The 27,281-nt window shown below is 40.2% G+C and overlaps 2 long non-coding RNA genes across 2 annotated transcripts; one reads left to right on the top strand and one right to left on the bottom strand.

The window, feature by feature from the left end:
- Positions 1-7,185: 7,185 nt before the first annotated feature.
- LOC311258287 lies at positions 7,186-10,192 on the bottom strand. The gene is made up of 3 exons (XR_014622721.1): positions 10,069-10,192; positions 8,793-8,942; positions 7,186-7,531 (listed from the first exon to the last, which is right to left on the bottom strand). It is a non-coding gene; the product is annotated as an uncharacterized lncRNA (long non-coding RNA).
- Positions 10,193-13,241: 3,049 nt separating this feature from the next.
- LOC311258544 lies at positions 13,242-17,516 on the top strand. The gene is made up of 4 exons (XR_014622747.1): positions 13,242-13,315; positions 14,006-14,209; positions 16,923-17,115; positions 17,308-17,516. It is a non-coding gene; the product is annotated as an uncharacterized lncRNA (long non-coding RNA).
- The last annotated feature ends 9,765 nt before the right edge of the window (positions 17,517-27,281 follow it).

Genomic DNA, 27,281 nt, shown 5'->3' with positions numbered 1-27,281 from the left:
TTCACTGAAAAATGGTCTTTCAAACAGGTTTACTAGCCTGAACTGGTTGAATTTGGATCTTCTTCATGGCAAAGGAGTTTTTACCTGGAATTTCATTCATTAAAGGTGAAATGTGGCTTATGTCAAAAATGAGCGTTTCAGAGCGATTCGAGGCTGTTTTAGCGCTGAAAAGTGGCTTATGTGAAAAATGAGCGTTTCAGAGCGAGAGCAGCCTGTTTTTGCACTAAGCTGCATTTCACTGAAAAAAGGTCTTTCAAACAGGTTTACTAGCCTGAACTGGTTGAATTTGGATCTTCTTCATGGCAAAGGAGTTTTTACGTGGAATTTAATTCATTAAGGGTGAAAAGTGGCTTATGTGAAAAATGAGCGTTTCAGAGCGATAGGAGGCTGTTTTAGCACTGTACAGTCGCCGAAGGCTGAAAAGTGGCTTATGTGAAAAATGAGCGTTTCAGAGCGAGAGCAGCCTGTTTTTGCACTAAGCTGCATTTCACTGAAAAAAGGTCTTTCAAACAGGTTTACTAGCCTGAACTGGTTGAATTTGGATCTTCTTCATGGCAAAGGAGTTTTTACCTGGAATTTCATTCATTAAAGGTGAAAAGTGGCTTATGTCAAAAATGAGCGTTTCAGAGCGATTGGAGGCTGTTTTAGCGCTGAAAAGTGGCTTATGTGAAAAATGAGCGTTTCAGAGCGAGAGCAGCCTGGTTTTGCACTAAGCTGCATTTCACTGAAAAAAGGTCTTTCAAACAGGTTTACTAGCCTGAACTGATTGAATTTGGATCTTCTTCATGGCAAATGAGTTTCTACCTGGAATTTCATTCATTAAGGCTGAAAAGTGGCTTATGTCAAAAATGAGCGTTTCAGAGCGATAGGAGGCTGTTTTAGCACTGTACAGTCGCCGAAGGCTGAAAAGTGGCTTATGTGAAAAATGAGCGTTTCAGAGCGAGAGCAGCCTGTTTTTGCACTAAGCTGCATTTCACTGAAAAAGGGTCTTTCAAACAGGTTTACTAGCCTGAACTGGTTGAATTTGGATCTTCTTCATGGCAAAGGAGTTTTTACCTGGAATTTAATTCATTAAGGGTGAAAAGTGGGTTATGTGAAAAATGAGCGTTTCAGAGCGAGAGCAGCCTGTTTTTGCACTAAGCTGCATTTCACTGAAAAAAGGTCTTTCAAACAGGTTTACTAGCCTGAACTGATTGAATTTGGATCTTCTTCATGGCAAATGAGTTTCTACCTGGAATTTCATTCATTAAGGCTGAAAAGTGGCTTATGTCAAAAATGAGCGTTTCAGAGCGATAGGAGGCTGTTTTAGCACTGTACAGTCGCCGAAGGCTGAAAAGTGGCTTATGTGAAAAATGAGCGTTTCAGAGCGAGAGCAGCCTGTTTTTGCACTAAGCTGCATTTCACTGAAAAAGGGTCTTTCAAACAGGTTTACTAGCCTGAACTGGTTGAATTTGGATCTTCTTCATGGCAAAGGAGTTTTTACCTGGAATTTAATTCATTAAGGGTGAAAAGTGGGTTATGTGAAAAATGAGCGTTTCAGAGCGAGAGCAGCCTGTTTTTGCACTGTACAGTCGCCTAAGGCTGAAAAGTGGCTCATGTGAAAAATGAGCGTTTCAGAGCGAGAGCAGCCTGTTTTTGCACTAAGCTGCATTTCACTGAAAAAAGGTCTTTCAAACAGGTTTACTAGCCTGAACTGGTTGAATTTGGATCTTCTTCATGGCAAAGGAGTTTTTACCTGGAATTTCATTCATTAAAGGTGAAAAGTGGCTTATGTCAAAAATGAGCGTTTCAGAGCGATTGGAGGCTGTTTTAGCGCTGAAAAGTGGCTTATGTGAAAAATGAGCGTTTCAGAGCGAGAGCAGCCTGTTTTCGCACTAAGCTGCATTTCACTGAAAAAAGGTCTTTCAAACAGGTTTACTAGCCTGAACTGGTTGAATTTGGATCTTCTTCATGGCAAAGGAGTTTTTACCTGGAATTTCATTCATTAAAGGTGAAAAGTGGCTTATGTCAAAAATGAGCGTTTCAGAGCGATTGGAGGCTGTTTTAGCGCTGAAAAGTGGCTTATGTGAAAAATGAGCGTTTCAGAGCGAGAGCAGCCTGTTTTTGCACTAAGCTGCATTTCACTGAAAAAAGGTCTTTCAAACAGGTTTACTAGCCTGAACTGATTGAATTTGGATCTTCTTCATTGCAAATGAGTTTCTACCTGGAATTTAATTCATTAAGGGTGAAAAGTGGGTTATGTGAAAAATGAGCGTTTCAGAGCGAGAGCAGCCTGTTTTTGCACTAAGCTGCATTTCACTGAAAAAAGGTCTTTCAAACAGGTTTACTAGCCTGAACTGGTTGAATTTGGATCTTCTTCATGGCAAAGGAGTTTTTACCTGGAATTTCATTCATTAAAGGTGAAAAGTGGCTTATGTCAAAAATGAGCGTTTCAGAGCGATTGGAGGCTGTTTTAGCGCAGAAAAGTGGCTTATGTGAAAAATGAGCGTTTCAGAGCGAGAGCAGCCTGTTTTTGCACTAAGCTGCATTTCACTGAAAAAGGGTCTTTCAAACAGGTTTACTAGCCTGAACTGGTTGAATTTGGATCTTCTTCATGGCAAAGGAGTTTTTACCTGGAATTTAATTCATTAAGGGTGAAAAGTGGGTTATGTGAAAAATGAGCGTTTCAGAGCGAGAGCAGCCTGTTTTTGCACTGTACAGTCGCCTAAGGCTGAAAAGTGGCTCATGTGAAAAATGAGCGTTTCAGAGCGAGAGCAGCCTGTTTTTGCACTAAGCTGCATTTCACTGAAAAAGGGTCTTTCAAACAGGTTTACTAGCCTGAACTGGTTGAATTTGGATCTTCTTCATGGCAAAGGAGTTTTTACCTGGAATTTCATTCATTAAAGGTGAAAAGTGGCTTATGTCAAAAATGAGCGTTTCAGAGCGATTGGAGGCTGTTTTAGCGCTGAAAAGTGGCTTATGTGAAAAATGAGCGTTTCAGAGCGAGAGCAGCCTGTTTTTGCACTAAGCTGCATTTCACTGAAAAAAGGTCTTTCAAACAGGTTTACTAGCCTGAACTGATTGAATTTGGATCTTCTTCATGGCAAATGAGTTTCTACCTGGAATTTCATTCATTAAGGCTGAAAAGTGGCTTATGTCAAAAATGAGCGTTTCAGAGCGATAGGAGGCTGTTTTAGCACTGTACAGTCGCCGAAGGCTGAAAAGTGGCTTATGTGAAAAATGAGCGTTTCAGAGCGAGAGCAGCCTGTTTTTGCACTAAGCTGCATTTCACTGAAAAAGGGTCTTTCAAACAGGTTTACTAGCCTGAACTGGTTGAATTTGGATCTTCTTCATGGCAAAGGAGTTTTTACCTGGAATTTAATTCATTAAGGGTGAAAAGTGGGTTATGTGAAAAATGAGCGTTTCAGAGCGAGAGCAGCCTGTTTTTGCACTGTACAGTCGCCTAAGGCTGAAAAGTGGCTCATGTGAAAAATGAGCGTTTCAGAGCGAGAGCAGCCTGTTTTTGCACTAAGCTGCATTTCACTGAAAAAGGGTCTTTCAAACAGGTTTACTAGCCTGAACTGGTTGAATTTGGATCTTCTTCATGGCAAAGGAGTTTTTACCTGGAATTTCATTCATTAAAGGTGAAAAGTGGCTTATGTCAAAAATGAGCGTTTCAGAGCGATTGGAGGCTGTTTTAGCGCTGAAAAGTGGCTTATGTGAAAAATGAGCGTTTCAGAGCGAGAGCAGCCTGTTTTTGCACTAAGCTGCATTTCACTGAAAAAAGGTCTTTCAAACAGGTTTACTAGCCTGAACTGATTGAATTTGGATCTTCTTCATGGCAAATGAGTTTCTACCTGGAATTTCATTCATTAAGGCTGAAAAGTGGCTTATGTCAAAAATGAGCGTTTCAGAGCGATAGGAGGCTGTTTTAGCACTGTACAGTCGCCGAAGGCTGAAAAGTGGCTTATGTGAAAAATGAGCGTTTCAGAGCGAGAGCAGCCTGTTTTTGCACTAAGCTGCATTTCACTGAAAAAGGGTCTTTCAAACAGGTTTACTAGCCTGAACTGGTTGAATTTGGATCTTCTTCATGGCAAAGGAGTTTTTACCTGGAATTTAATTCATTAAGGGTGAAAAGTGGGTTATGTGAAAAATGAGCGTTTCAGAGCGAGAGCAGCCTGTTTTTGCACTGTACAGTCGCCTAAGGCTGAAAAGTGGCTTATGTGAAAAATGAGCGTTTCAGAGCGAGAGCAGCCTGTTTTTGCACTAAGCTGCATTTCACTGAAAAAAGGTCTTTCAAACAGGTTTACTAGCCTGAACTGGTTGAATTTGGATCTTCTTCATGGCAAAGGAGTTTTTACCTGGAATTTCATTCATTAAAGGTGAAAAGTGGCTTATGTCAAAAATGAGCGTTTCAGAGCGATTGGAGGCTGTTTTAGCGCTGAAAAGTGGCTTATGTGAAAAATGAGCGTTTCAGAGCGAGAGCAGCCTGTTTTTGCACTGTACAGTCGCCTAAGGCTGAAAAGTGGCTTATGTGAAAAATGAGCGTTTCAGAGCGAGAGCAGCCTGTTTTTGCACTAAGCTGCATTTCACTGAAAAAAGGTCTTTCAAACAGGTTTACTAGCCTGAACTGATTGAATTTGGATCTTCTTCATGGCAAATGAGTTTTTACCTGGAATTTCATTCATTAAGGCTGAAAAGTGGCTTATGTCAAAAATGAGCGTTTCAGAGCGATTGGAGGCTGTTTTAGCGCTGAAAAGTGGCTTATGTGAAAAATGAGCGTTTCAGAGCGAGAGCAGCCTGTTTTTGCACTGTACAGTCGCCTAAGGCTGAAAAGTGGCTTATGTGAAAAATGAGCGTTTCAGAGCGAGAGCAGCCTGTTTTTGCACTAAGCTGCATTTCACTGAAAAAAGGTCTTTCAAACAGGTTTACTAGCCTGAACTGGTTGAATTTGGATCTTCTTCATGGCAAAGGAGTTTTTACCTGGAATTTAATTCATTAAGGCTGAAAAGTGGGTTATGTGAAAAATGAGCGTTTCAGAGCGAGAGCAGCCTGTTTTTGCACTGTACAGTCGCCTAAGGCTGAAAAGTGGCTTATGTGAAAAATGAGCGTTTCAGAGCGAGAGCAGCCTGTTTTTGCACTAAGCTGCATTTCACTGAAAAAAGGTCTTTCAAACAGGTTTACTAGCCTGAACTGGTTGAATTTGGATCTTCTTCATGGCAAAGGAGTTTTTACCTGGAATTTAATTCATTAAGGGTGAAAAGTGGGTTATGTGAAAAATGAGCGTTTCAGAGCAAGAGCAGCCTGTTTTTGCACTGTACAGTCGCCTAAGGCTGAAAAGTGGCTTATGTGAAAAATGAGCGTTTCAGAGCGAGAGCAGCCTGTTTTTGCACTAAGCTGCATTTCACTGAAAAAAGGTCTTTCAAACAGGTTTACTAGCCTGAACTGGTTGAATTTGGATCTTCTTCATGGCAAAGGAGTTTTTACCTGGAATTTAATTCATTAAGGGTGAAAAGTGGGTTATGTGAAAAATGAGCGTTTCAGAGCGAGAGCAGCCTGTTTTAGCACTGTACAGTCGCCTAAGCTGCATTTCACTGAAAAAAGGTCTTTCAAACAGGTTTACTAGCCTGAACTGGTTGAATTTGGATCTTCTTCATGGCAAAGGAGTATTTACCTGGAATTTAATTCATTAAGGGTGAAAACTGGCGTATGTCAAAAATGAGCGTTTCAGAGCGAGAGGAGCCTGTTTTTGCACTGTACAGTAGCCTAAGCTGCATTTCACTGAAAAAAGGTCTTTCAAACAGGTTTTCTAGCCTGAACTGGTTGAATTTGCATCTTCTTCATGGCAAAGGAGTTTTTACCTGGAATTTAATTCTTTAAGGGTGAAAACTGGCTTATGTCAAAAATGAGCCTTTCAGAGCGAGTGGAGCCTGTTTTTGCACTGTACAGTAGGCTAGCGTAAGCGGCATTTCACTGAAAAAAGGTCTTTCAAACAAGTTTTCTGGCCTGAACTGGTTGAATTTGGATCTTCTTCATGGCAAACGAGTGTTTACCTGGAATTTAATTCATTAAGGGTGAAAACTGCTTTATGTCAAAAATTAGCCTTTCAGAGCGAGAGGAGCCTGTTTCTGCTGCATTTCACTGAAAAAAGGTCTTTCAAACAGGTTTTCTAGCCTGAACTGGTTGAATTTGGATCTTCTTCCTGGCAAACAAGTTTTTACCTGGAATTTAATTCATTAAGGGTGAAAACTGGTTTATGTCAAAAATTAGCCTTTCAGAGCGATAGGAGCGTGTTTTTGCACTGTACAGTAGCCTAAGCGGCATTTCAGTGAAAAAAAGGTCTTTCAAAAAAGTTTTCTAGCCTGAACTGGTTGAATTTGGATCTTCTTCATGGCAAACGAGTGTTTACCTGGAATTTAATTCATTAAGGGTGAAAACTGGTTTATGTCAAAAATTAGCCTTTCAGAGCGATAGGAGCGTGTTATTGCACTGTACAGTAGCCTAAGCTGCATTTCAGTGAAAAAGAGGTCTTTCAAAAAAGTTTTCTGGCCTGAACTGCCCAGCTGAAAAATAAATGTGCTAAATGTACTAAAATTTAGCATACTTTTGTGTACTTGAAGCCACACTAATCATCATTATACTTCAAGTGTGTTCATGATTAGTTAACTTGAAGCATGCTATTTTGGAACAACTAATTTTGTACTAAATATATTTTAATTGTAAGTCATTGTAGAAAAGCTCAACTTGAAGTGTATTTAGTGTACTTTTATGTGCTAAAGTGGAACAACTTAAAGTATATTTTGTATACTTTAAGCATATGGCTTTATAAATGCTTAATTAGTCAAATTAAAGTTACACTTGTACTATACTAGTACTTTGTTTGTATCATAAGTACATTAAAAATGATTTGTTAGTGTCTCAAAAATATATAAGCTTTATACTTTAATATATTCTTACTGTGCTAATATGCTTAATTATATGTTTGGCTTATTCCAATTGCTAAAAAAGCATACTTTGCATAATAGTCAATATACTTTCTCTTTACTTTGCTATATTACTATCTACCTTGCACATGTTTGCAAATGTATTACCAGCATACTAAAGGCTGTGAAAGTGAAACTTGTGGGACTACTTCCAGGTGAAAAAATAGTCTTTAATCTATTCGTACCATATCCAAATTAGAATAATACATTGCAAATACAAAAAACTTGTACTGTCTCTTAACATTTATACAACAAATGTATGAACATTTACATTATGGCTTTTAAACATTTTTAACTATTGGTACTTTAGTACACCTTGTAGAAATAGGTCCATTTCAGTCAGCAAGACCTAAACATTACACATAAACTTTACAGAACACTGAGAAATAGTGAACAATGAAAAACAATATTCCTTATTATTGCACGCCTAACCCCTCCCACCATACAGAAACACACACCACACATTATGTTCCTTTTTTTTCGGCTGAACTGCTCATTGTTACACTTTTGTCTGATGGCCGCGCACACATCAGAGACACTTGTCTGTGGAAACTCCAGAAGAACAGCGTCTGTTGACCAAATAGACAAGAGATAATGTAAGTCACGCAGCATAATCATATTATTTTGAACAGTACATCAAAGGGGTATTCCAGAAAGGAGGTTCAACAAACTCGAAGCCTAACCCTGAACTCTGAGTTGACTTAATCTGTGAAGTGAAACTCTGAGTATAGACTATAAAAACAGTCTTGTGAGTTAATTCAGTGGATATTTCAGCTAGTAGCAGCTTTTACCACCAACAGATACCTACTGATTAACACACATCCTGTCTCCTAACATCCTGCTGAGTAAATGAACATGTGGAAGAAGGCAGAGGTGGTGGTCACCTCCACCTCCACCACGTCTGACAGAGGCAGAGGAGCTGGTCCTGAGTCAGGTCGCTGGGTGGCCAGAGGCTAAGGGCGTCACTCACCCCCAGGACCCAAGAGGCAGACACTCACTTTTATCTACAGATAGCACTTGAAGTTATTTAATATTATCCTAAATGCGGCAGAAAATTAGAAACATGTACTTTGAAATTGCGTTGTTGGAGGCAATGCAGGCTGATGGGTTTTGTAGCTATCTGTGGGAAAAAAAGAAGCCAAATGAAATGTGAATGATTCCTCTTTTTCTGACTGCTGGAAGGTGATTGATTAACCTGCAAAGTGATAAAAATGAAGAGGTCAAGATCTGAGAGCACGTCAGCTAGAATATCAGACGTGTAGTCTGATATTCCATGTGCAGCCAGACTGAGAATATTGTTCAGATAAATGACGGACTGATGAGGAGTGGTACCGTTCGGCTCAGGGAATGGGAGCTAATCTAAACGAATCTAAATAATCCCCCTGTTGTAAAACTATGTGAATTATTTCTGCTTCAACATGATGCTGTTGAGAAGAAAAGAAAAGGGCCCTGTCAGACAGCTCCGTCAGACTCAGGGTTTCTTTAAGTAAACCTGCTAGAGAGCACATTAGGTTCCCAGAGTCAGTTACCACGGTGACTGACACAGAGTTTAAGATACCTCTCATTTACGGAAAAAAAACAAAACCCCAGAGTTTCCCTCATCTCAGGGTTCACTTACGTTTTAACCTGCTTTCTGGAAACTGAGAAATTTTATCAGTATGGTATACCAATACTGCTACCAGTAAATAGTCCAACATGTATTTAGTAATTACTGGTGGTCAGTTTCCGTGTGATCTAGCTGCTATAGAAATCACAGAAGCTTTTAAATAGACTACATGTAACTCAAAACAATGGTCATGAGTAATAGGTGGATATTTTGATGTACTTTACCTTCTGGTAGAGATCATGCCATTAGCGCTGCCTCGGGGCTGGTCTGTTGCGTTCTCCAGCAGGCCAAACCCCAGAGCTGGTAAATGTCCTCAGTCTCACCATCCACTCCCCCTCTCACATTGCCTTGTGGCTCTTTGGTTTAGTGCTCATCTGAGGACAACATAGAAATAATAACAGTGGTTATAACTATGAATCACAGCATAAACATAGTGTGCTGAACAAGTGTGTAAGTCCTTGAAATTACAGCCTCTGTCCAATTACCACATTTACAGGCAATTTGTTTTATTAATGCTACACAGCATTTTATCTTTATATTACAAAGATGTGCTCACGTGTACTGTGCAATTTTCCAACCATGGTCATATCTAGCAGTAAGAGGTGTATATCATGTATACATTTATTTATTTTGATTTTATTTATCAATCAATTAATCAATCTTTTCCTCTACTTTTACGATTCTTGAGCTGCTATTACAAGTTACTGGTGTAGGAACAATAGAGGTCACGTTATTTTGACGTTTTTGCATTCAGATACTGTACTGACATGACTATACTGTATCTGACTGCAGACATGAATAGCTGTCATACATAAGCTTCAGGTTGGCTGATAAGGTCCGTTATTTCTTGGAAGTAGTTTAAATTAAAGTCATAAACTAAGCAGCTAGACGACCGGTTAACATGTACAGTAGGCTAAGACCGTAGTGGCAGAGCGCAGGGGAGTACGTTTTCCTCCTGGGCTGAAGCCGGTTAGCTTCAGGGCTAACACGCTTCACTTCACTTTGCTGTCAGACAGTAGTCGGTAAAACAATAGGAGAGACATTACGTGGTCTGGAGAAGCTTGTGCGTTTATTTGGCCACATACTGAACTGTACATGCACGGCTAACCTCTTCCTCTGCTCTGCTAATGTCTGCTCCAACCTCACCTGCCGCTCGCTTCACTACACACACACAGACCCTACGCGCACACGCACTGCTCTACCCCTTAAAGAAACCACACCACGCTTCATCATGTAATATTACACTGTGTTACTGAAGCACATACACACAGGCGTAACGCTGCCGCTACCAAGAGCAGTAATAATAGGTTAACTTACAGTTACAGTAGCTGTAAGACTGACGTTAGCTAACATTAACGTTGGTTATCTGGCTACGATGACTGAAGTTGCTGAAACACATCATGACTCGCCAACGAAATCATAAAATTAGCCGGTGTGATGAATGGAAATATAGAATGTATGACCATTCAATCAGAAATTAAAAACATTGAATGTACTTACTGTGAATCAGAAGTAGGCTTGGGCTTGCTTCGCCTCGCGACGGAGACTTTAGCTGGTCAATGTCATTCAACAGCAACGTTGACCAGAATGAAGCGCCGTGAATCGTGGAGCTCAAAGAGGCTGAGCTGAGCGCAATGCGCTGATTGGATGGCAAAGATGCAAACGTTGCTATTTGAATTAGGCGCCTTTCTTTCCAGGGCCTGTACTATAGACTGTATATCAAATGTGAAATAAATGCATATATATATATAAATTACAACCCGTTTCATTTTGCGACTTCCTACAAATTGTTGTATCATAACTGGGAATGAAATGAAAACAAATGTACTAGCACATACATGTAATATGTAGAAAGTGTATTGCTAAGTAATAACTCCTTTCATAAGTACACTAAATAACTACTGCTAGAACTATTTAATATACTGAATAATGAAGAAAAACGGCTTAAAACAAACTCAACTTCATTTGCACTTTTTTAAGTGTACCTAAATTCACTTCCAATTAAGTTATTGTCTAATGATATAGCTAGTTTGGATGGCATTAACTTGGCCTCCAGCACCACCGTCAGGAATCTGGGAGTTATCTTTGATCAAGAGATGTCCTTCAACTTCCCACATAAAACAAATTTCAAGGTCTGCATTTTTTCATCTACGTAAAATTGCAAAAATCAGGCCCATCCTGTCTCAAAATGACGCAGAAAAGCTAGTCCATGCATTTGTTACTTCCAGGCTGGACTATTGTAATTCTCTATTATCAGGCTGCCCTCACAAGTCTCTAAAGAGTCTCCAGCTGGTCCAGAATGCTGCAGCACATGTACTGACAGGAACTAAGAAAAGAGATCATATTACTCCTGTATTGGCCTCTCTGCACTGGCTCCCTGTAAAATCAAGAATAGAGTTTAAAATCCTTCTCCTCACTTACAAAGCTGTTAATGGTCAGGCACCATCATATCTCCAGGAGCTCATACTACCCTATTACCCAACTAGAGCATTACGCTCCCAGAACGCAGGATTACTTGTAGTTCCTAAAGTCTCCAAAAGCAGAATGGGAGCCAGAGCCTTCAGTTATCAAGCTCCTCTTCTGTGGAACCATCTTCCTGTTTTGGTCCGGGAGGCGGACACCCTCTCTAGAGTAGACTTAAGACCTTCCTTTTTGATATAGCTTATAGTTAGGGCTTGCCCAGGCCTGTCTTGGACCAGCTCTTAGTTATGCTGCTATAGGCCCAGTCCGGGGGACAAATGATACACTGAGCTTCTCTCTCCTCCTCTCCTCTCCATCTGTATACATTATGCCTGTATACATGCCCCATCTCTGCATGTCACTGACTTCACTTCTTCTCCAGAGTCCTTGTGCTTTCTAGTCCTACAGGCTCTCATGGATCCTGGCCGTGCCCGGGTCGTGGATCGTGGATGCGCCTACTGCCATGGCCCTGCCTGACACCCACCACTACTGTTGCTAATATTAGCCATATCTCTGTTACATACGCTTCACTACTATTATTGTAATGCATTACTACATTTTATCCTTACCGTTAACCACTACTACTGTTATTACTAGTAGTCACATTTCCATTATGTGCATTTCATTATTATTGCTGTAATACTTCTTTATGTACTTTCATTCCTGTCAACCATCTATTATAATTGTATACATTGTGGTCTCGTTGATCTGCTCTGTACATGCGACATCTATTGCACGTCTGTCCGTCCTGGGAGAGGGATCCCTCCCCTGTGGCTCTTCCTGAGGTTTCTTCCGCATATTTTTTCCCTGTTAAAAGGGTATTTTTGGGGGGCAAGTTTTTCCTCACTCGAATCGAGAGTTGAAGGACAGAGGGTGTCGTCTCTGTACAGAGTGAAACTAAGTGCACTTTAATGAAGTATCCTAACAGTATATTACAGATGACTCAAATAAGCATACTTATCTTATGAATACTATTCGACTAATGTAAGTACTTTGAAATAAAGTATACTTTGTAAAAGTATATTTTAGAACAATTTAAAACAGACTTACAGTCTTTTCATAAGTGTACCTAAATTCACTTCCAAAGAAGTGCAAATTAAGTGCACTTTAATAAAGTATATTAACCGTATATTACAAATGACTCAAAAATAAGTCCACTTTTAATAAGAATATTAATCTTCTACTATAAGTGCTTTGAAACAAAGTATACTTTTTAAAAGTACACCTTAGAACAATTTACAATAGACTTACAATAAAGTACACTTCAAATAAGTAAAATAAAGTACAACTTTAATTACTAAGGCACCTGCCCCTTTGCTCCTTGATGCCCAAAGTGCCCTTTTGTCTCGGTACTATTTTTTTTTTTTTTTTGCGTGTGTGTGTTTTTGTGAAGGCCTGTCAGTAGCCCTTAAAGAATAATAAATAGCAAATAATAATAATAATTTATGCAGCCTAAATGAAATGACCTGGCTCCCCTGGGTAACATCATCCACCAAGACGTGCCCCGACGTGCCCCCCGCTGCAGCGAGAGACGGGCTCGGCCCAAAATCCGACAGATCGCACGTTACAGCAACAATATTGCATTTGCGCTATGAAACAGGAGTAGTGACGGTCTGGCCATAGGGGGATGAGGGCAAATGCCAAAACGACCGAGGTGACTGCGACTGCTGCGTGAAGATGCAGTCCTGCTGATTATGGAGGACTAAACATGACTTAAGTATAAATAAATAAATGCATAAATAAATAAATGTGTAAATAAATAAATTAATAAATAAATGCTGAACTAAATGAATAAATAAATAAATGCTGAAATCAAAGAATAAATCAAAGAATAAATAAATGCTTTATATTTATTTATACATTTCTGTTCACCTACATTTATTTATTTCTGTATTTCTGTGTCCATATGTTAACGAGGTAGGAGGTCCTAACCTCAGTCAACAGCATGATTGGTCAAATTGGAGAGCCAGACAAAAGCAAACGATTCCCGATCCCAAGCCTTCCTCCCTGTGAACTTGTAAACCAGCTCGAAAATGGCCTCGACCAGGAGGCCACTGGCAGACCTGCTTTGGGATGTGGCTGACCAGCTTGAAAATTGTGAGTTTCTTCTGTTTAGGCCTGTAACAAGTATAGGTAAACAGCAGTTGTTGAGTTTAATAATAATTGAGCTTGGTACCCATATGATTTTCACTGCTTTGTTATTTTCTGTACAGCACCGAGGACCCCAACGAGCCAAGTTCACCACCTCCGCCGTCACATAGCATGACACCCAGACACCCAGTGGACGGTAGGTGTCTACAGGGAACAGTTTTTGATTCTAACTCCCATCTGTGGACAAAACTACTATCGCCAGTGATGTGTGATTTTTTTTCAGTGGCGCTGTGCATTAGCTTTAACAGATCACATTGCTATAGTGTGCGATGCTAACATCAACATTAGCCAACAGTAATGGGCGATACAAACGATATGCAATATAAACGATACAAAATTGGCCTACAATAGAGATTTTAATTCTATTGCACTATCGCAATAATGCATGTTGATGACGCAATCCACCCGCGAAATGTAGAGCCGCGGCTGCAACGCATCATCGTCATCTTGAGTAAACATGGCTGAAAGGGAAACGGAGGAGCTGGTGAAAAAGACCGTTGCGACATCCATTATTTGGACGTGGTTCGGATTTAAGCTGTCCGACAAGCAGCAGCAAACTATACTCTGTAGAGTGTGTGGAGCAATTCAGCCGAATTCAGCACAGAGCAGACAGGAAGTCAGACACGAAAGAACAACATGACATCCGGTTAATTTTCAAATAAAACACTCAGTGTTGATGCCAGCACAAAAATCTAAAAAGAGAGTCAAATACAAGCTTTTCTTCTAAGGTGATAGGCCATATCGCCCATCCCTACCAACATATTTCCCCTGCAATCTCTTTATATTATTTTCTAACATTGAGCATGTCCTCTTCACTTGATCCTAGCCGAGGTTTCAAGACTGTTTGGGCCATACATGGGAGGGACAAGGACAGCAAGACGGCGATCCGTTGCTGGGCCCACCCAACTTTATTCCTACACACATTCATTCTGCTGTCTTGTGGACAAAAACGCGGACTTGGTCCCCAACCGAAACGCCAAAGACAGACTTGCTGCAGCAGGTTTAGGGGAAAAACGTCTTACATTTCAAGGTATGTCATACATCTAAAGTCTATGATTGACACACATTTGTCCTGTCAGTGTATTTCTAATACCCAGCAAACATTTTGATGTCTATTTGACGTCTAATCAACGTCGGTCAGGCAGGCAGTTTTTCTGACGTCGGTCTCATGACCGACATCATTTCGATGGCTCTTAGACGGCATCAATTCACGTCGTTTCAACGTCGTTTCGACAGCATATCAACCTTTGTCAAAATACACATGTAATGTATTGCATTTAAAAATATGTTTACCTAAATCGAGTTTCAACTAGTGCCTACATAACTGGCATTACCACATCCATACATTCTATGACAAGCACAGCTCTTGTGCTGTATACATGTGCAATTCTCAATGCTCTAATCTGCAACTATTTAAATTAACTTATCCATTTCAGCAAAAAAAATCCTTAAAATGCAAAGAGGTCAAAAAGTCCAATAGACAACACCAGCAAATTTCACATTTGCCAACTTAAAATATCACAGGAATGGTGAACCTGGTTAAAACTTTCATAGTAAATAAACTCACCTGTGATAAAGTTAAAAATACTCGAATAATGTTCACCCATACTGTAAAATACAAGTAGTACATGGACAAATCTCAGGTAAAAAAAAAAAAAAAACGAACATGTTTATTGGAACAAATGTTTTATTGACTTCCTTTTTATTGCAGTCCTGTGGGGGTCTGCCCCTTGCCCCCGCTTCTTGCTGGGGCATGTTTAAGTTGGTTCTGAATCACACTCTATTTATGCATCTGTGGCCTTTGGACTCCATCTCTTCACAGCAGCTGAAGGCATAAGAAAAAAATAAAAAATTTTACAGAGCGCCTATTCAGATGTTAAATGCACTTTATAGATGGCAAGAACAAATTGTTTTGGGAGTTGAAAGAGTAATGAAAGAACCACTTCTTAGAGCCACTCAGTAGCCTGAATCTGATGGTTCCTAATAAAGCCAGTAGGCATTAACAATCTGTGCTATGGTAGCCCAGCTTAGCCCAGGATAGCCACATGCACATGAAGCCCATTCAGTAATTTCAATTATGTCAATCTTAGTTTCTTACACTTGATGACATGGAACATCTTTGTGGCTTTAAAAGGCACAACACAGAGAGGCAACACTAAGCATAATTTCTCTTTCATGCAGGTGCCTGGCTGTTCACACAGGGAGCACAATAGCACATTAGAGGTTTTCTTTTAAAGGACAACTCCATTTCGGAATACATTTACTCTAAAAGAATGAATTTGAAGATATTCCTCACTGTTGCTGCTGTTATGCATTAGCTCCTCTGTCCAAGCATCATCACAACAGCGTAAAACAGTGGCGGACGGCTCTGAGGCTGTATCCAAATATTCATATTCATTCAAGCCCCCCCATTCAAGTGTGTGTGTGTGTGTGTGTGTGTGTGTGTGTGTGTGTATCTCACCTGGTGTGCGTCTCACAATAAACGTAGTGAGGTAAATTGGACAAATAGTTATCAAAACAGGCCTATGCGAGGGACAGAGACACACAAATAGATTACTTTTATATGTAGAGAGATAGTGATTCATCTGAGCATGTCAATGGCATTATGGGGCTGTAGCCACACTATCAGTGAACACTTGTTTCAAATTTGAAGAAGATGGCACAAAGTATGACCATTCTACACCTACGCTGTGATTGACAGATAACCAGCCACAGTATCTGTCACGTCTCTACAATAAGCTGGCGCCCTCTGCCGTTGCGGTCGTGTAGCGACACCAGACAACTATCAGCATGTGTCTACCATAGACATATATAAATAGACGCCGCATCGACTGTGGAGCGACGTGCCTACAGGGCGGCCATCTTGGCCCAGGGGTGTGCCCAGGTCGAAGGCCAGGGCACACCCCTGAATGAGACGCCAGTTCATCCAGGGCCCTCTGATGGCAGAGGCTGCCTTGCATCTTGCAAGGTGCCAACTGCACATCAGGAGCGGTTCAGCATCTTGCTCAAGGATGCTTCGGCATGTAGCTCAGTTCTGCCCAGGGGAGCCGGGGTTCGAACCAGCAACCTTCTGGTGGCTGGTCACCTGCTCTACCCACTGAGCTACAGCCGCCCCCAGTGAAATAACTAATCTGAGACAAAATTTTGGTCTAAATGCGGTGTTATGAATCTATAAACTATCTCTGTAAAAAAAAAAAAAAACTACCAGAAACCGTTAAAGAAGCAGCGTCCCTAGCAACTCCCCTATACACAGAAAAAACAGACTGCAGTGATCGGTCTAATATAGCTAATACAGTATATTGATCATCATTAGCTCTATGTGCAAGGCAATTTTATTTGTATAGCCCGTCTTTACAAACAGTTTGTCTCAAAGGGCTTTACATGGCATCATAACAACATCCTCTGCCCTTAGACCCTCACATCCACTGAGGAAAAACTCCATGGAAAACCCTTTTAACAGGGAAAAATCAAGCAACAGAGGAGGGATCCCTCACCAAGGACGGGCAGACGTGCAATAGATGTTGTTACAGACAAGAAAACAGTTTATAACACAGAATGTTGGATACATGGAAATGTTAACAAGAACTGATGAAGGCAGCTTCTGGTGGGAGGAAAGGCAGGGAGAGCTGGCCAGCTTAATGGGAGGACTGGGTGGCAGACTGGTTCATGGGAAGGGATTACATGGAATTATTTTTTGTTGTAGACAATTCTTCATCTCTCGCTACTTTTCTCATATTTTTAAGGTTTCCCAAAGACAGTAGTTTAAAGAGACAATGGGAACTGGCAGTGAAACGGGAAGGTTTTGTGGCAACTGAGAGGTCCTTGCTCTGCAGTGAGCGCTTCCAGCCAGATGACTTTGACAGAACAGGACAAATTGTTCGGCTGAGACATGGAGTCAAACCATCTGTGTTTAACTTCCCATCTCATTTACAAAAGGTATATGTGCCATTTGGCTAATGAATTCATTAATTTATATGATTCATATGTCCATGTAAGCATTCCATAGCTACTTAATGCCACACTTTTCTAAACTTTTTTTCTGTCTGCATGTTTAGGAATAAAGTACAGTCCACTTTCCGATGCTAAAAACTTTTTAAAAAATGTTGTATTATGTTTCTTAAATTTTAGCAAGTACCATCAAGGACAACAAAAGCTTCAAGGAAAGCAGAAGAAATCCTGCCAGTGGAGTTGCCTCAGCATTTCCATGAGCGCGAGAAGAGAAATAGCAAGCTCCGGGAGCTAAGGGCGAAGAAAAATGTACACACTCTTCTCGAGGATCTGAGGGAGAAAAACCTCATAAATGAAGAGCTGAAAGACAAGCTTGAATGCTACTCAGGTAAAATGGAAATACTAATTTGAATATTTTATATAGGTATTTTTTGTTTATAGTCTGTGTTAAACTCTCTTCCTTTTTATTTAAAGGGCTCTTACTAATAAGTTTATGCTTACTGAATTTCAGATCTTCGGGTAGACCTCTTGGCAAAGAAGGGCCATGAGTACACCAGAGAGCAGAGGGAGTTTGCCCTGACGCTACAACTTCATGGTCCAAAGGCATATAGTTTCCTGAGAGAGTCTCAACATCTTCCTCTCCCACATCCCCATACATTGCAAAGGTTTTCTCCATGTTGCCTGATTGTTAAATATATTGTGAGGGACCGAGCTGGCAGGAAAATTCTGAAAAATGGGTGTTCTATACCCAAAATAAGTACATTTGAAAATATTTTATTTCAAAAAACATATAACAACCAATACAAACAACCCATACAAAGAAATTAAGAATTGACTGTACAAAAGTAACTAAATGTGAGCGCTACAAATAGAACTTAGTTACTGCCAAAATGTTAAATAAAGTGTGTACATTGTATAAAACAAGACTAGTGTGTGGTATTTATTCATAATGTGCTCAAAAAATGTAAATGTAATCTAAACAAGACAGTAAAAATTACTGATTTAAAAAGCTCACATCACATCACACACTGTGTTCTGATACATTTTGAGCTTTCAGATATTGATTGATTGATTGAGATTGAGAAACATACATCGACACAAATGCTGCCAAAGGGATAAAAACACAAAAAAGCTGACAGCTTATTTCCATTGTGGTCCCTTTAGTGTGTGAGTGTGTGTGTCCGTGCGTGTCTGTGAGTGCATATGCATGATGTCTATGAGGGGAATGTGTGGGGAGAATGCTAGTTTCTGTTTATTTTGTTTTTTTCTGAATGGGTTAGGGTGGTCAAATTACTACATTTTATTTTTCAAAGGTGGCTGACTTCAGTGGATGCAAAGCCTGGCCTCAACAAAATGATGTTGGAGATGCTAGGAGGAAGGTGCACAGAAGACCAAGCTAAATATGGATTGGTGACACTGATTTTGGATGCCATGGCTATTAAAAAGCATGTGCACTACAATCCACAAACTCAAAAAATGTCAGGGTTTGTGGATTTGGGGGATGGATTAAACGAGACCGATGTTGCCTCTGAGGCTCTCGTTCTTATGGTGGTAGGCATTCTAGGGCACTGGAAAGCTCCAGTTGGCTACTATTTTACCAAGACTCTCTCACCAGAAACACAGAAGGTCTTGGTTGTCCATGCCATAGAGGAACTTCATGCTCATGGTTTGAGAGTGATCTGCGTGACGATGGACGGGCATGCAACCAACCTCAGCATGTGCAACCAACTTGGTTGTGACCTTAAAGCAAACCCTCTTGAGCCCCTGAAGACCTTTTTCCCCCATCCAGTGACTGGTGAGAGAGTGTTTGTTACAATGGATGCCTGTCACATGCTGAAACTGGCACGTAACATGCTACAGGTAAGTGCTATCTATCTATCTATCTATCTATCTATCTGTCTATCTATCTATCTATCTATCTATCTATCTATCTATCTATCTCTAACATGCTACAGGTAAGTGCTGATTGTTGTTCTAGGCTTATTTGCTTTTTTATTCTATTTTATTGTTTAGTGTTTTATTTACATAGTTATGACTGCATGTGATGATGCATTACATTTTCCTGTCTGTACTTTGGTGAGCTCAGCTGTGACTAATAAAGATTCTAATTCTGATTTTGATTTTGAAGGCTTACAGCCCAGTTAAGAACACCACAGGCCTGATCAGCTGGAGATACATCATCCATCTCAACGATGTTCAAACCAAAGACGGACTGCATGCTGCAAATAAAGTCACTCAAAAGCATGTCCACTTTGAAAACCAAAAAATGAAGGTGTCCCTGGCTGCCCAGACATTGAGTCTGTCTGTTGCAGTGGCTCTCCGCACGCTGAGGGACCTGGGCTACTCGCAGTTCAGAGACTGTGAAGCCACAGCGGAATTCATTGAGGTAAAATGATTAGGGATGTGCATAGGGCCATAGATGGAGTAGAGTCAAGTTCCAAATACTTGCATGTTTACATACTGAAATGAATTGTTTTTTTGTTTTTTTTTAATATATAAGTATTCATTTGATATGATACGTGTTGAAACACTGTTATGGAGATGGTTTTAGATGCTTAAAGTTAATGCAGATATTTGTTTTTAGATGATTGACAGGCTCTTTGATGTCATGAACAGCCACAATCCCCGCGCGAAAGGATTTAAAGCTCCCCTTGTGGCTTTGAATTGGGAGGAGAGAGTGGTGTTCTTGATGAGAGCAAGGGAGTTTCTGATCAAATTGTCAATTAAAGATGGCACATCGCTTCACAAATCTAAGAGGTCTTTTAAAAATAGTGACTATACTGTTTGCATGAAATAAGTTCATTCAATACTCAGTTCCCATATTCTGCATCGAGTTCATAAGATGCCCTGTTCTCCTGTTCTGATTCAGGTTAAATAATGCTTTTGTTCCAGTGTTTTTTCCCCTGTATGCAGTGTTTTTTACTGTTGGAAATATCTTTTGTTCAGTGTTTCCTCAGGTCTTACAGGTGCCAATATGGTATGGTATGGTATGCAGCAGGTAAGTGAAAATGATGTGTGGAGATGGAGAAGGTCGGACAGGTACTGGGGGGCAAGGGCATGAAGTGATATGTGAGGAAGAGGAGTTTGTCTGATATAAGGGTATGTGATATGATGTGTCTTGTTCCAATTTGTTTGCTGTCTGCATTTTTTTCTATTCCAATAGTGTTTTTCAGGTCCTGCAGATGTCAATGGTATGTATGATACGTGTTAACATCATGCAGGTGTCAGGTATGGCAAGTTCTTGTTTCAAGCTGTCCCTGTTCTGGTTTAATAATGTTCCTATTGTTGGTTCAGCTTCCTAAAAGAAGATAAGATATCTATTATCTATCTATCTATCTATCTATCTATCTATCTATATCTGTCTGTCACCCTTTGCTGTTTCACATCTGATGGATTTGCTGGCAAAATCAATTTACCTCTTTACAAAATTCCTAGGTGCTTCCTCAAGGTGTCTTTGTCTCAATACAATTAGGGAAATAAAACATTTTCTTTTGAAGATACTTGTCTGTCATCGGGTTTGTGATCAACATTGACACCCTCATGCTCATGATTCCTGAGCTGCTCCAAATCCAGCGGTATGTCTGCACCTACCGGTTCAGCCAAGATCACTTGGAGCTTCTCTTTAATTCGATCAGAGCATCAGGTAAAGTTCACATTTTAAAGCCTTTAAAAAACAAACAGAAAATATCTTTGGTGTAATTGTAGTGTGTGTGTGTTGTTGTTTTTTTCCTTTAGGGGGCTGGAACAACAATCCCTCTGCCGGCCAGTTCCAGGGCATCTTCCGGCGTCTGATGGTCTGGTGTGGTGTCTCACCAAGTGGGCTAGGCAACGTGGCAGCACAGGATGACACAGTGTCACTGCAGAAGAACTCCCTCCCCCGTTTGTTAACTTTGCAGCCCTTGTGTGTGACCACAGCTACCTGCCCACGCGCTTTGGTGGGCTTGTAGACAATGCTCTAGTCTACATTGCAGGGTTTGTTGTTCGGCAGGTTCTAAAAAGGCTCTCTTGCCATGTGTGCCGTGCCAGCCTGGTGGCAGATGCCGTACCCTCTTCACATGATGAGAGCTACCACCTACTTGTGCTCAAAAATAATGGCGGGCTCATGATTCCCTAAGAGGGCACAGTCAAAGTAGTGAGAGCAGCAGAGCGGGTGATTCGCCAGGTCCACTCAGAGCAAGCTCCCAAGGTGTCAGTGGTCATGCATGTGGTCCGTAAGGAGATTGGTACGGATGATGTATTTTTGCTCGGGGAACACACTGAAGACACACAATTTGGCATTGACAACCACCATTCTGACCTACTGAAACTAGTGGTGTCTGTGTTCCTCAAAATTAGGCTGCACCACATTGCAAAACTTACATCACTCAAATACCAGAGTGGCAGCACAAGAAAGAAACTGTGCAAAACAGTTCTCTTTCAGGGGTTTTAGCTCCAATTCATGACAGGTTGTAAATACTCTTATAAATAGTTTGTTTGGAGGGGTGTGTTAATGTTCTTGTTCTTTCCTTGAATATTTTCTAAGTTTTACTACTTAACCCTCTGATAATTCAAAGTGCCTGTTTAGTTTGAATATTTGGAATCAATCAAATCACTTTATTCATAGAGATGATAAAACTGATCAGGGGGTGGTGGTAGTTTAGGAGCTGGACAGCCACGAGGAACAACGTTTTCCTCTGTGTCCTGCAGCATGCAACAAAGTCTGAATCCTCAGGGGAGCCACTCAAAAAAATGGAACAGAACGTGATGAGTCCTGTAAGCTCCTGCAAGCTGTTCTGATCTGCTTTTCACAAAGGGTAGACAGCAGATCCTATGTCTTCAATAATAATAATAATGATGATGATAGTGATGTAATTATAATAATAACAACAATAATATAATATTAATATTAAATAATAACAATAATAATAATAATAATAATAAAAATAGCAATAATATAATAATATAATGATTGGAATAACAATAATAAAAATAACAGTAGTAATATTAATATAAAATAATAATAATAATAAGAAGAAGAAGACAAAGAAGAAGATACTCAAATGTAATAGCCTTCAAGCAATAAAGACCTGAACACACCTGAACGTTTTTTGGGTTATTTTTGTTCTATTTATGTGTGTCTGTCCGTCTGTCTATCTGGTCTGATGTTTGACAAACAAACCCCGTGAAAATAGCTTGACAAATGAGCGATTTATGATCATTTTTATTGTGTAGACACATCATTTCTCCATAGACGTAATGCACTGTAGGAGCGAGTGGTCCTGTTCCAAGATGGCCGCCCTGTAGGCACGTCGCTCTAGTGGGCGGCAGCAGTCAATGCGGCGTCTATGTATATATGTCTGTGGTGTCAACGGTTAGACCCCAGTTATAAGACGATTTCTGGCCACATATCAATGTCCGTGGACCAGATGGTGGTCCGTCCCGTTTTTGGTGTATGTCAAGCGACACCTATAGGCCTGGCATATGAACTACAGCGTTTTCGGTGGACCCGTCTAGATGCAAATATTCTTGAAACAATGCCGAGGAAGACGGAGAAAAAATAACGTTTTCGCCCATCTGGACGGCCCCTTAAAGTGTTTTGGTTCTGTAACGATGCTAAACCGAGAGTTGCACAGATGTTCGGCTCGGTTTAGCATCGAGCACCTCACGTAGCCTGTGAGCTAACTCAGGGCTAGTTTCACACGGCAGCTAACTCGGCTGCTAGCCGCCGCTCGGTTACGAATAAAAGCAAAAAAAAACAGCTATCTGTAACAATACACGATGCAGCAACAAAATCAAAACTCTAACATGCAACTGATAAACGTATAATGTCTTACCAAACACGGTTTCATTTTAAATTACAGTACTTTTAGTAACTCACCTTTCACAGGTGTCTGTGTCTCCTCCTCGTCAACTGACACTGCAAAGTTCTTCTTGCGCATGCGTAGGAAACCGCTAGGTGCGCTAACTACGCGAGGAAAAATAGTTCCTAGATGGATGCTGGAATCACAAACATTTCAGCCCACATTGCCAATATGATACTACAATATTTTCTTAAATTCACGAACATATTTCCATTATTTCGAATAGTTTTTAACATTCGTGCGTTGATATGTAGTTGAAACAACATCTAAATGACGTTGGTCATTTCAGCCCCTCAGATAGACGTCAAATCAACCTGCCTGCCCGACGTTAATCAGACGTCCCGACATGATTGGATATCTGCATCTAGACACAGCAGTAGGCTAGATAGAGGAAATCATTCTTGACAGTGTTTTTTCAGTTAAATATGTTTTCTTTGAGATCGTATTCCCCCTAATGTTATCATGTCGAAAAAAAGTCGAATTAAAGTCACGTCGTGACGCGACGTCGATTGGACGTCTTTATCTAGACGCAGGTCGAGAAAACGTTTTCTGGCCGTGTTTATTCAGTTAAACCGCTCTAAAATGCATATTTAATTAGGTCATATTTGCCATGATATTATTTTTTGATGTTGAAAAACAGTCGAATTAAAGTCACGACGTGACGCGACGTTGACTGGACGTCTTCATCTAGACGCAGGTCGAGAAAAATGTTTGCTGGGTAGTGTAGCCTATATGAATTTGGGATTCAAACTGAATTAATTCGAATTGAGATTGCCTGCCTCTTCCTCGTCCGGCACTTTGTCTTTCAGAGGCTGTAGAGGGCTCAATTTTAAAGCTAGCATGAGGATATTGTTATGTCATGAAATTAGAAAATCTAAGGAATCCGTTGGTATCAGCCATGACATGCTTGTCAAAAACTTGTCTTAATAATGCTCCAAATGCTAAAGGTTTTTTAAAAAAAATAAGTAATTTCTAGACCTGTTATTTTATTATTATCTTCTCTTTTCAGGTAGCCATACAGATGCAAACGAATTTAAAGAATTTCTGTATAAAGCCTATCCAAAACTAGGGGGTGGATTTGAGTTGCTCAAAATCTCTGGAACAACACGCAGTCGCCACCTGATCCTCATCCCCTGTCCCAATGAGGGTTATCATGTAAGACACCTGAAAGATCCCCAAACCCAGATTGGTCATGCCACTCTTTTCATACGACCACTCCAAAGGAACCTGAATCTGGACCCTGTAAGTTCCTCACTTTTTGACTGGTGTTCCCATTTTAAAAATGCAGACTGTGAATGACAGTCACATAGTTATTGCTTTTGATGATTTTTAAAATGATCTTGTTTATAGGACAGTCGACCAGACTGCAGTAATGAGCTAATTGGACCACCTCAGAAATGTGTCGGGTGTGGAGAGGAGTTCCCTTTTTCACGCATAAAAGCTCATAGTGATGAATGCATGAGGTATGCTCTACAGAACTAAAATATCACATTTGTAAATCATGCTGCATGTGTAGTCAGCCATAAGGTGTAAAGCATTTTGAGTGAGTGTGTGTGTGTGTGTGTGTGTGTGTGTGTGTGTGTGTGTTAAACAATTGTAACTATACATGTCTAAGTGCAGGGCAGACATGACAGATCCGCACATCTAATGTTTCATTATTGTGGGCCCAAATATTAGTTATTTTGATGCCAACAATCCCTCTGAAAAGCCATATTGTTCATACATTGTTGTGCATCCAAATGTGGAGGATATAGATCCTGGATATTGGTCTTGAGGGAAAGTCTTGAGTTTGATTGATTATATATATATGGCCATCCTTTTCTACTTTTAAACTTTAGTTTTACTAGATTGCAGTGTTTTTGTGAGTGTGTTATGCAATATAAAATATACTAGCCAAACTAACAAAAATTACCTCTTTTTACTCAAGACCATCACAGAGCAGTGGTGAGGTAGAGGTTGAGGTTTCCACAGAAAGTGCCAACTCCTCCTGAAGTGAAGGTAGATTTGTCAGCATGTTGACGAGACCACAGGTGAGGGAGACATCAAGGGCCAACAACTCAAACTACTCGGTGCCACCTCAGGGTTGTGTGCCTGCTCCTGAGATGGTTGATCTAGATCCCACTGAAGAGAGAGGCTTCCCTGGTTTGTTACGTTATTAAATATTACATAATTTATTTCAATAACTTGTTGCACTCTGTATATTAATTGATCCAGTATTAATTTGAGCATTTGAACGACTACTTTTAGATTGGCAAATTGCACCAAATCCTACAGAGTCAGCAAAGAGATTCAAAGAAGCCATTTTAAGTCAGCACGCAACTGGAAAATTTTTAAGTCTTACCATGGATCTTCGAGACAGTGCAGTGGACAGGGAAAGGGCACTCCTTTCTTTTTATAAGATGGCTTATGTTGAGTGGGCTTGCCCCTTGACATGCACACTTAAGGGTAAATTGCTTACACATACAAAACTAAAGATAAAAAATATTTATTTTTTTTACAGTTTTCATTTAACTGATGTCTGTACCGTGTGTTCTGCTTTTTCAGGAGATCCAGCAATTGGTGATGGTGTGACTCGCCATTTCTTTGCAACCATCATGTCAAAAATGTTCAGTATGGGTTTGAGATACATTTTGGTAAGTAAATATTCACTTTGGTGTTTGGTTGGTACCAGTTCCAGACTGAAAACAGATCTGTCTTCCCAGACCTTTACGTATACCCAGAGAATACTAACCTTTTTCGTAAATGTGAATGTCGCTGCTGTGAACCTTTAGGTTTCTACGGGATCAACCAGAATATTCAGTGGCTGATTGATATTTCCTTAACTAATTCTGTATGATAGTTAAATATCTATGTCCTTTACATTACTGTCTATATGCTTTGCTTTTCTCTTTGTATTCAAGTGCCAGGGGGAACTCTTCTTTTTGAGGGGAACAAGATCATCGGATTCCCTCCACTTCCCATCTGCTTTTGGAGAGTGACTTCTTTGTTGTTGCTGGTCGAATGATCGGTCATTCATTTCTACATGATGGGCCATGCTTTGGTGGACTGAGCCCAGCTATCCTGCATGTGCTCTTTGGTGGATCCCCAGAAGAAGCCACAATCGATATTAAGGACTGTGCTGACCTTGATATTCGTGAGAAAATCAAGTTGGTACGATTTTTCAAGTATGATTTTATTGATACAAATTGGGGCTAGGACGATAGAAATGTGGGACAGTGGCTTAAAAGGACACCCCCTATATATTTGTTTATTTGTTTTGACATGGACTGTTTGGTAATAGTTGTGGCTCAAAGGACAAGAGTAAGGCATTGTAATTCCAGAGTTTCACCACAAGAGGGAGTTTGTGGTTTAGGGTCGCTCTTTGTCAGGGCAGGTCAATACATGCATTGTGTTGTTCAGATGAAGCTCAGAGAGCAGTGCATGATTTACAATGCTGCATCACGTTTATGTTTGCAGGAGGAAATAAAAAAAAAACATACAACTCCAAACACACTGTGGATCATTCAAGTGTGCTACAAAAATAATAGATGATGTCAGGGAAAAAAAATAAATATATTTTTGTAATTAATTCATTCAATTTAAATACTGATAATTCAACTTGATCAACTTTATAGATACTCCCACTGTAAAAAGTGAAGCCTAAATATTACAGATATGAGCGCCGCCATCTTGTCAATTTGGAGCCAGAGTCTGTGCAGTAGTGAGTCAATCACAGCTGTCAATCATGACATTTCAGTCTGTTTTTATAGCATAAAATAACTAATAAAAAACAAACTTATCAGAAAAATGAACACTTGAACAAACATCAGTGTGATAAAATAATACCTAAAAATGACAGAAACCATCTTTGGCATCTTTTTTTGACATGTACTTTGATTTTTTGGTTTGGTCCATGTCCCATCTGCTAACATGGAGGGGGTGGGGCTTATGTACTATACTGTACCACTTGTTTTGGCCTGACTTTTACAGTCTATGCAGCAACCCCCTGTACCAGACCAGTTGGTGGTGTCAACTGCATGATTGCTAATTATCAATAACTTGTCCTATCCCTGTTTGTTGTATCATATATGAATACTTATGCTAGTAATGAAGTCAAAACTTTTAATTATAATTAATTCTAATTGTCATTTTTAGCTTGAGGGTACAGCAGAATTATCATCAGAAGAAAAGTCCATCATCAATGAGTTGGCACTGTCCTGGGATTTGCCTCTAGTCACATCTGAGAACTGGAGATGGCTGCTTTTCACAGATGGATGTTGATGAGGTTATTAATACTAATATGGCTATCTGTAGAAGATTTGTAATGCTGCTTGG

This window comes from Pagrus pagrus (assembly GCF_965226575.1).
Source record: "Pagrus pagrus genome assembly, chromosome: 6".
Taxonomy (NCBI): domain Eukaryota; kingdom Metazoa; phylum Chordata; class Actinopteri; order Spariformes; family Sparidae; genus Pagrus; species Pagrus pagrus.
This window is presented reverse-complemented; position numbering and strand designations above follow the sequence as displayed.